This window comes from Hermetia illucens, chromosome 2 (genome assembly GCF_905115235.1).
Source record: "Hermetia illucens chromosome 2, iHerIll2.2.curated.20191125, whole genome shotgun sequence".
In the NCBI taxonomy this organism is placed as follows: domain Eukaryota; kingdom Metazoa; phylum Arthropoda; class Insecta; order Diptera; family Stratiomyidae; genus Hermetia; species Hermetia illucens.
In genome coordinates, this window is record NC_051850.1 from 182,014,602 (window position 1) to 182,022,944 (window position 8,343).

The window sequence follows — 8,343 nt, forward strand, 5'->3', positions numbered from 1 at the left end:
TCAAATCGGCGGATGAGATAGGGAACTCGTCCATTGCAAGCGATAGGTATATTTGCAAATTGTACATATTGGAAACGCTACTATTAAGTTGTTTGGCTTAGGCAAATGTCTGTGCCTGTGTCAGACATTACACAGGCCGGCTGCTTATCGCAGGGTTGGTAAAATCCATTCTACTATACGCGGCTTCTGTTTGAGCGTGCGCACTGGATAACACAGCGAACCAGAGAGGCGTAAGTTCGGCATACCGACCAATCGCGCTTAGGGTGTGCAGTGCATATAGAACGGCATCAGGCGAGGCAGTGTGTGTCATCGCGGGAATGATTCCCTTGGATCTTCTGGCGAATGAGGCACACTGTCTCTACCGGAGAAGGAGGGTGGATCCGGCATTAGGAAGGAACTGTACAGTAGATGGCAGCAACAGTGGGATTGTTATTCTGTGATGGGAAAGTCGCACCGCGTCCTTGAGGAACTGTTGTGCCCTTTTGCTGGTTATAGTGTACCTATTGATCATAGTATCTCAAGCAGGCCTATAACCGTTAGGAACTTTAGTATGTTCCCTACTTTCACATCTTTCAGCTTTGCATCTGGTATTAAGTGTTCTCCCAGATGTCTCGACCTACTTTGCACAAGTGCCGGACACTGTCCCAGGACGTGTATAGAGGATTCGTCAACCTCCTTACAAAACCTGCAAGCAGTGTCCGTAGATATCCCCAGCTTCCCTAGGTGATAGTTTAGCCGACAAGGACCAGTGAGAATTCCCACTATGATTCGGAGGTTCTTTTTGGTGAGGTTTAAGCAATCCTTTGTGCGCATGGGTTCGTATCCCCCAATAAGCGCCCTGGACTGGTCCATCCCTTGTAGGCCCACCCAAGTATAGTTCCCTCAACCGTTCCTCTTCATTTCTTAGATTCATAGCCATGAAACCGTTTCCGATTCCACAGAAGGGTTCTGGCCCGTGTAAAGGCGTCACTGCTCCCTTCTTGGCTAGTTCGTCCGCTGCCTCGTTGCCTTCCAACCTAGCATGGCCTCGAACCCAAAATATCCAGACCTTGTTGGACGAGCCAAGTGTATTCAGTCTGTCAAGGCATTCCCATACCAGTTTAGAGTCCACCTCGTTGGTCCTAAATGCCTTGATCGCTGCTTGGCTATCGGTGAGAATAGCTATGTTCTGCCCCCTGTAGTTCCTTTACAGATTAAACGAACCACATTTGTCTATGGCGTATATTTTCCCCTGGAATATGCTAGTGGACTTGCCCATTAGCTCAAAGTACATCTTTCTTGGACCAATGACACCGGCACCCGCTCCCTCTGCTGTGAGGGATCCGTCAGTGTACCAAGTGATCAGTTGCTGCTTTAAGCCGTATGTCGCAGCACCCTCTCCCAGTTTGCCTTGTTACTCCAACGTGTTTCAAACTTCTTATCGAAGTGAAACTCCGTTGTCCTGTTATCCCTTGGTATCAGTAATTCGGAGTACCACCTAGAAAGAATATCAATTTTCCTTCGATTTAGGCAGATCCCCGCCTCACTCATACTACCGGCCATCCTGAATATTGGCCTCCTTGCCTGCATCTGTATGTGCAGATGGAATGGGGTTAATCCCAGAAGGACCTCCAGGAATGCCGTTGGGCATGTCCTCATTGCCCCACTGATACACACGCAAGCCAGCCTTTGGAGTTTATGTAATTCCCTGGTTTGTGTGCTGAGCTCGGTTCTTTCTGCCCAGATTACCGCTCCATAGGTAATCATTGGCCTTACTATTGCAGTATATATCCAAAGTAGTATCTTCGGGCTGCAACCCCATTTTTTTTGTCCTGCTATGGATCTGCAAGTCATCAGAGCCCTCGTGGCTTTCCGACATGTATCTTCTAGAGTAATTTTTGGACTAGCGCAATTCCCAAATATTTGACCTCTGTTTCTCGTTTCACCTCTATATCATGTAATGTTATGGTTCTCAGGTGATCAAGCTTATGCCTCCTAGTAAATGGTACTATGGTGGTTTTGGTTGGGTTGATCCGCAGTCCAACCTTCCTGCACCAGGCACTAGTAACCCTTAATCCAGTTTGGGTTCTATCACATTGGGTATCTTCATATTTGCCCCTACAGCTTAAAACAATGTCGTCCGCGTAGCCCTGGACTTGTATTCCAGTATTAGTTAACACGTCCAGGAGTTCATCCACTACCATACTCCACATCAGCGGCGATAGTACTCCACCCTGTGGACAGCCTTGAGTGGTGTTCATGATAATACAATTTGTACCTCTATTTGCCTGCTTTCTAGCATTTTGCCCATCCAGAATGCCAGGGTGTTTCCCACTCCTTTGCGGCTCAGGACATCTTGTATCTCTGTCGTCGAATGCTCCTTCGATATCCAAAAACGCGCACAGTGCAATTTCTTTTGTTTCTATGGCATCCCGTAGTACATGTCAGCTGATACAGAGCAGTTTCAGTTGACCGTCCTGCCCGCTAAGCGTGCTGACAGTGATGTAGGGGATTATGCTTTAGAACGTTAGTTCTAATATCAATGACCTTCTCCACCGTTTTGGGTGAAGAGGATCCTTTTTACCAGCTTTCGGAATAAAGACCACTTTTGCCCGTCTCCATGCCCTTGGTATGTATCACAGTGCTATGCTCCCCCTTACCACCCTCAGAAGAGACTCTAAGATAATTCCTAGGCCTCTCTGGATAAGTGCTGAGAAAATGCCATCTACTCCGAGAGATTTCAGTGGTTTAAAAGTTCCCACTGCCCATCTTAACCTAGCTTCTGAGCATACCTCTTTTGCTAGTTTCCAGCTCTCCTTCCTTCCCCTTTTATTCGTTGTTGGGGTGTCAGGCAGATTGTTGTTGCCTGCCATCGTGGGGTAGGACCCCGGGAAATGAGTTCTGAGAAGCAGGTGGGGGATAATCCGAAAAGGGCCACTAGACCCATACATTGATCCCGCGTATTGAGATGAGTCGAGAGCAAGCATGGAGAATTAAATTACCGCCAAACGCAGTTCCTCACGGGACACAGTGAATACAGGAAATGTTTGCATCGCTTCCGATTGGATGTGTGTCCAGATTGTCCCGAATGCGCCGCTACACTCGAGGACCCGGAACATGTTATGTTCCACTATCCGAGATTCGCGAATGAAAGAAGCAGATTAAACAATGCCCTCAACGCGGTTATCGTACCCATTATTTCGTGGAAGAGATGCTAAGGTCTGCAGCAAACTGGAGTGCGATAAACGGAACAGTAACTGCGATACAGGAGAAGCTGAAGGAATTGGAACGAGCTCGGATAGCGCGACAGATGCATGACTTAGTTGCGCTGGTGTAAATCACAGCTCCCCTCGCGAAGTAATTCTTGACGGTGGTATCGCGGAGAAGTGGTGGTGTTGGCGTGTGAGAATCCCGTACACTGCTGCAACCTGGTGCAGCAGCGTCTTTTTAAGATTTCCACCGCCACCCATAAAAAAATGACATCAAACAGACAACACAACAGGTTGTGTTTGTCTCACACAGTATACTTATAAACAGATAGTCGGATATCTGTTCCTGAGCCAGATAGTCTTAATTGGATTTCTCTAGTCACACATCCATATAAAGAATTACCTCTTATGAACAGCGTACATATGTTTCTTATGTTAATGGATATTTCCCCACATCTCAATTCACCATTTCAGCTTGCTGCGAACATGATCTATGATATTTATATGCCCAGAAATGGCAAATGATCCCTCACTATACGTACATAGATGATCTGAAATTCGGTTGCTTTCTGAGACGGACATTTGTCTGTCCGATGTCTGAAACAAACACAGACATTTGTCTGACACAAGTTCAGAGTTTTTACACTTTTATTCGAGACAGACATTTGTCTGACACGGAAGCTAATTCGACGTAGTCGCGCAGACTTTTTGCTGGGCCTCCATACAGCCGTCCGTGAAGAATTTAAATTTTGATTGAGGATTTGAAGGAGTCCTGAGTCCGCTCTCCACTTGATGGCGGACCGGACCAATTGGACGGACCAAAAAATATCTAATAACCACTTCGGTCACGATGCTCCCAGGGCAAAGATTGAGGCAGCAGCTGACGCATTACCTCTGCCCTGGATGAAACCGTAAGTCGTCTATTTTCGCCCGCGAAGAGTTTGTTGGCAGCCCTGGTTATTTGGTGTACGGTGAGAACCTACGACTGCCCGACGACCTGGTCTTCGAAAATGAAGCCTTCGACAGCTCGCCGCGCTCAGTTAGTGGTCAACATCCATAGGGAGCTTGAAGTCTGCAGCTACGTTCTGCCGAGGATTGATGTCGCTCCAAGGTCCTGCTGAGGGTTGATGTCACCCGCAAGCTGCGGAAGCTACCACCAAGGTCCATGCGTTCAGACCGGCCGTTGTAGACAAGCCTAAGATGATCTCTCAGACAGTCTGAATCCTTTCTTCCAGGGGACCATATTGGAAGGAAATGGGAGCGCCACATCCGTTTTGATGTCTGCCAGACGACCGCTGACAAGTAACCTCGCCACAGTTTCTCTCATCGAAACGGGTTGCTTTCAACTGGGTGCGGAGTGTTGTCATTTCCGTCATTCCGAGCTGAGGCCATGTAGTGCATTAAATTAAAACCATCTGATTCCTCTAGTTCACTGGATGTATACATCCATAGTAAAACCCCTTCTGATGGATGCGTGTATTGTCTGCTGGTCGAGGCTGAACTTCGCTAATAGCAGGAAGCTACTAATGCAGATTCAGAGGCTTGGTTGCCTAAGTATTACTGGAGCAATGAGTACTACGCCGACTGCGGTATTCGGAGCTATACAAAATCTACATCCCACCCCCAACCATGTATTCATAAGTACAAGGACATGGGTATCCGCAAAATCGTTTATACGCTCAGCAAGATCATTGCGCGTTTCAAACCCTTTTCCCCCATGGCATCTGTTACCGTCTGTCCTTTCACCCACATGACCATTAAGGTCACTTGCAATGCTGATATAATCATCTGCTGGCACGTTACAGGTCTTTGCATCGAGAAGCAGCCAGAAGGCACCTTTCTTTGTATCAGATCGAGCTGTCTGTAATCCATACGCGGTGAAGAAGTGAATAGTGCGATCAGCTGATAAAGTGGTGAGCGTTGCGGCAACCTTCTGAGATGGCAATGCCAACACCGTATTCTAGTAGCATAGTTACCACGTTCGCCTTCTATGTCGCAACTTTTGGCACCAGACCATCGGGTTTCTTGCGCCTTTTCCGAAGAGCTCTTGCAAGTTCCTCGGTCTTTCCAGTTAGGGTGCCAACATTTAACGTGCAGACACGTATTTGTTTTAATCGGACTAACTTGCTTACGTCCTGACGCCGTCCATGCGTCAAGAACCCTTGCCCATTTCTCGACAGGACCGGGGCCCGTCACGCCGCTTCGACTGAATTGGACGCTCTAGCATTTCATCGAGGCTCACTGTTACTCAAACCGCTCATTTTATTTTTAACGACATTGGATGTCAATGTATGTAAATAACATGGGAATCTAGGGGTGCGTTATCGTATTTTAAACCAATAAAACAAGTCGGGAAACCGGAAGCTTGACGCTTCAGGGATAAAAGGTTTTGTGTTTCCCTATGTGAGGAGCATAACGTAGTTCTCCATTGGCTTATAGCATTGACCCGAGATATTGAAATCGTTCAGTTCTGGGCAGGTTACTGCCATTGCCAGAACTGAGCGATTTAAGTATCTCGAAGGGCAGGTTACTGCCATTCCCAGAACTCACCGATTTAAATATCTCGCGTCAACGCTATCAGCCAATGGAGAACTGCGTAATGAAATTGTTTCACGCATTAATGCAACCTAGATGAAGTGGCATTCCCCAACTGGTGTTCTTTGTGATCAACGTGTCAGCACACGTCCCAAATCTAAAATTTACTGCAATGTCGTCCGTCTACCGCTCTCTATAGTTCTGAGTGTTGGTCGACTGATGGAAAGCCCTGCGTTGATAATGGTCACCCTCATACGCTTCACGCTCTGAGTTTAATATTATTAGCAAATGCCAACAATTTAACCAGCATAAAATATAAAAAAGGGCTAGGGAGAATTAGATTCTTCTTGAATGGAATTTTAATATTTCACTGGAATTTCAATTATTCTCGGTAATTATGACGTCAGCATCTTATTTGTATGGCTTAGGATGCTGTTAATTAGCACAAAATTGATAAGTTTGAACTGCTATAACTTTCCCACTAATGGTTGGATTTTCATGAAACTTGGCATGTGTATGCACACTGTCCTCTATTTCGGTGCAAAATTTAGTACACTTAGGATGAACTTAAGGGGAGTTTCTTAGTCTATTTCTAAAAGTTGATAATATACTATTAGTAAATTTTTTGAGCAGATACCGGAATGGGACATCTCTCGAAGATTAGATTTCACATAAGTGTTTTACACAAAACCTTTAAAAAGGGCTGCGGATAAATAGATTCTTCATAAATGTGACTTTAATATTCCACGCGAATGTCAATTATTCCGGATAATTATGACGTCAGCATCTGATTTGCATGGCTTTGGAAGCAGTAAACTCGCGCGAAATGGCTAAGTTTGAACCGCTATAACTTTGGCGTTAATTGCCTGATTTCTATGAAATTTAGCGCATATACACGAAATATTGTCCTCTATGCTGGTACAGAATCCGGAAGTCCTAGGATGAATTTAAGGGGGGTTTTTCAGTAAATTTCTAAAAAGTAGTAATATACTATTAGTAAGTTTATTTGAGCAGATATCGGAATGGGACATATTTTGAGGCCTAGATTTCATCTAGGCGCACCACCCTGATTTTTTTTCGGATTTTTGGGTTGGGTAGTTTCCGAAAATGAGTCCTGTCTCACTTCAAATGCGTACATTTTGACTCCTTACTCACGTACTTTGCAATTCTAATGTCGCTAATGTCAGTTTCGGAAAGTACAAATCGAGACCTTTCATTTGATACCCTACACAACTATATCCGGTGAAACAAATTTTTGAATCCCCCCTTTGCATGTATGGGGAGCCCCCCTTTAAACTCCACCTAAATTTATGCCACTCGCTGTATTCGTGGGATTTCATAGTTCCCATCTGTCCACCAAATTTCGTTTGGATCGGTTTAGCCGTTTTGGAGAAAAATGCGTGTGACAGACAGACAGACATTGAATCGATTTTAATGTTTTGTTTTACACAAAACCTTAAAAATCACGGTGGTCCCACGAGGAAATGAAGTCGGTTGCTTTCTAAGACGGACATTTGTCTGTCCGATGTCTGAAACAAACACAGACATTTGTCTGACACAAGTTCAGAGTTTTTAGACGTATTCGAGACAGACATTTGTCTGACACGGATACTGATCCGACGTGGTCGCGCAGATCTTTTGATTGGCCTCCTTACAGCCGTTCGTGAAGAATTTAAATTTTTTTTGAGGATTTGAAGGAGTCCTGAGTCTGCTCTTCACTTGATGGCGGACCGGATCAATGGGACTTGTTATGAATTACATATAAGGGGGCAAAAATCATCTAGAAACCACTTTGGCTACGCTGGTCTCAGGGCAGAGATGAGACAGCATCTAATCTGATGGAACCGCAAGTCATCTATTTTCGCCCGCGAAGAGTTTGTTGCCAGTCCTGCTTATTTAGTGTGCGGGGAGAACCTGTCGTAGGTTCTTGCCCACCTGCTCCTCGAAAATAAAGGAGGTCTTGGAGAGACTGGACTAATGCGTCTACTATGGGAGGCCGTAACCAATTTGAAAAAGCCTCGACCATCTCGTCGCGCGCAGCTAGTGGTCAACATCCCGAGAGAGCTCGAAATCTGCAGTCACATTCTGCTGAGGACTGATGTCACCCGCAAGTTGAGCCGATGCAGCATTCGAGCCTCACACGTTCAGGCCGCACGTTAGAGACAAGCTGAAGGCGATCAGTCGAAACAGGCTGAAGCCCTACTTCCAGGGAACGCCGCGACCATTTTGATTTCCGTCAGCCAGTCGCTGCAAAGTAACCTCGCCACAAGTTCTCTCGCTCCCCTCATTTCGAGCAGTGCCGTCTAACACTCTAACACTGTGCAAGTACTCAGCTCACAGCAGCGAAACGACGATTTGGATTCGTACCCAGCAGCAAGATTAAGAGGCTGACGTCCCTCACCTTCAACCATCGCGCCCTCACTAGATATGGTTGCGAAACGTGGATTGGTACCCACGATGGAGCATAAAACCTAGGAAACGCCTGCTGAACCAACATCAACAGCTCTACTACCAAACCCGATCTCCAGTTCCACGTGGTGACCGCTAGGAGCTCTTAACGAAAAGCTCCGGACGGACAAGGATGAAGGCGAGTCTTTCGCGCGTAAAAATGGGACAAATT